Source organism: Taudactylus pleione, unplaced genomic scaffold (genome assembly GCF_031769625.1).
Source record: "Taudactylus pleione unplaced genomic scaffold, aTauple2 ptg001915l, whole genome shotgun sequence".
Lineage (NCBI taxonomy): Eukaryota > Metazoa > Chordata > Amphibia > Anura > Myobatrachidae > Taudactylus > Taudactylus pleione.
In genome coordinates, this window is record NW_028286312.1 from 780,001 (window position 1) to 782,748 (window position 2,748).

Here is a 2,748-nt window from a genome sequence, read left to right on the forward strand (position 1 = left end):
CCCCTATATGTTGGACAGTGCCCCATCATCCCAATCATCATTAACGACATAGAGACTTTCACCATGATAGATACGGGGTCACAAATTACGACTATACAACTTCCCACTTACAAACAACTTTGGGAAACAGGACAACTTCTGTTGCCTCCACCAACCTGGCTGCAACTCATCGCCAGCAATGGTCTAGGAATATCTTGTGTAGGCTACTGGGAGGCTAGTGTAAAAATAGGACAGACTCTACTTCCTGAACAGGGATGTTTGGTGACTGAAACAAGTGACGCCAAAGTGGCTCCTGTGATCTTAGGCATGAAAATATTGCAAAATTGCCCTGAAGAATTAGTTTCCATACTCAGGGGAGAGTTAGCCAAAGAAATTCCGCCCAGCCAGCAATTCCTCCAGAAAGCCATTAAAATCCTGCAGGGGCATCAGCGATTGGCTCAGAACAAGGGAGCCGTTGGCAAAGTACGATTAACTGACAGCAAACCTGTCAAACTGCAACCGAACTCTGAGACCATACTGTGGGGTAAGGCCCGTTCGGGACCAAGTGGGCAGGAATATGAAGCTTTGATCGAACCCTGTGTGATAGCTGCTAGGGACAACGTGGTTGTGGCCCGATCTGTAGTTACTGTAAAAAATGGAAGAGTCCCTGTTTGAGTTCTCAATCCTCACGATCACACAGTGAAATTATATCGGAGTCAACCGATTGCTAACCTAATGTGGACCACTTTTCAAGATGTATTAAATCCCACTTTAGTAGTAAATCAAGAAGAAACATCTGCAACAATTAAGGCTGAAGTAGAACAAGAACCCACTTGGTGGAAGGAGCTGCAAATTGGGAACATCAGTACGCCGGAAGATCAGAAACAAGGGGCACTTCAAGTAGCTCAAGAGAACTCTGAAGCTTTTAGTAAAGATCCGACTGACTTGGGAGTAGTTATGAAAATTCAACATCGTATTTTCACTGGGGATAGTCCTCCTGTCAAAGAAAGACATCGACCTTTGGCTCCGGGATTATATCAGCCAGTACGACAAATGATAGAGAACATGAAAGCCACCGGAATTATTCAAGAAAGTCACAGCCCCTGGGCGGCTCCAATGGTCCTTGTACGAAAAAAAGATGGACAGTTCCGTTTCTGTGTGGATTATCGGAAATTAAATAATCTCACCCACAAGGATGCGTACCCGCTGCCCAGGATTGAAGAATCCCTCGCTGCCTTAAAATCGGCCCAGTGCTTTTCCACTCTGGATGTGACGAGTGGATATTGGCAAATCCAAATGGCCGAAGAGGACAAAGAGAAGACTGCCTTCATCACCCCAATGGGACTATTTGAGTTCCAACGAATGCCATTTGGACTATGTAACGCACCAGCAACATTCCAACGGGTGATGGAGCATTGTCTAGGCCACAAGAATTTCGAAACTGTTCTCCTGTATTTGGATGATGTCATCGTTTTTTCGGGATCCTATACAGAACATCTTCAGCATCTTAGGGAGGTTCTCCAGAGCTTGATCAGATATGGACTTAAATTAAAGCCTTCAAAATGCCATTTGCTCAAACCTGAGGTCCACTACCTGGGTCATATTGTGAGTTCCAAAGGAGTCTCTCCTGATCCAGATAAAATTAAGGCCATGTTGGATTGGCCCATCCCTCAAACTGTGAAGGACATACGAAGATTTCGCACAAATCTCGGCTCCACTTCTAGAGTTACTACGAGGAATTCCCAAAGAGCAATATCACAAGAAAATTCTTATCAGTTGGACTATCAAAAGACAAGAGGCGTTTGATCATTTGAAGAAAGTATTAACTGAAGCGCCTTTGTTGGCATACCCAGATTACACCAAACCTTTCCGGTTGTTCACCGACGCCAGCAAACAGGGTTTGGGAGCCGTCCTGTCTCAGGTTCAGGATGGGAAAGAAAGAGTGATTGCTTACGCTAGTCGGAGTTTGAGGAAAACGGAAAGGAATGATAGCAATTATAGTGCATTCAAGCTGGAATTCTTGGCCCTATGGGCTGTGACCGAGAATTTCCGTGATTATTTGGCTGCCACACCTTTTGTTGCCTACACCGACTGCAACCCATTGGTCCATCAGGAGACTGCTAAGTTGAGTGCGTTGGAACAAAGATGGTCCTCTCGACTGGCCAACTATCGCTATCAGATAAAATACAGGAGTGGTCGCAGTAATACCAATGCTGATGCCCTGTCCTGTTTACCATTCCCTGAGGAACTGGAAGAAGAAGGAGATCCATGGGAATCAATCAAAACCCCCACTTTCAGTACTGCTCCCAATTCATCCGAACAACATGCTCTGATATCAAGCAGAGTTGAAACCTGCACAGAGGATGCTGGACAAGAGGAACTAGAATGGGCAGAAACCCAAGATGAAGATCCATGTCTGCATAAATTGAAAGAATTAATTGGTAGACAATGTGGACTGACTAAGCTGGAAAGACAAATGGCGGGCCCTGAACTTACTCAACTTTGGCGACAAAGAAACCGACTGAGTCTATATAGAGGTATGCTTGTCCGCCAATACACCAATCCAAAAACTCATGAGAATATGAGACAGCTAGTGGCACCCAGGGCGAAAGTTAAGGATTTGTTACAGGCCTACCACAATCAGTCCGGGCATTTTGGGTGTCAGAAGTTGGAAAGAAATTTGCGACAGAGATTCTACTGGGTTAATTTGAGTAAAGATGTGGAAAACTGGTGTCGAACATGTCCCACCTGTATCCTGCGTCAACCTGT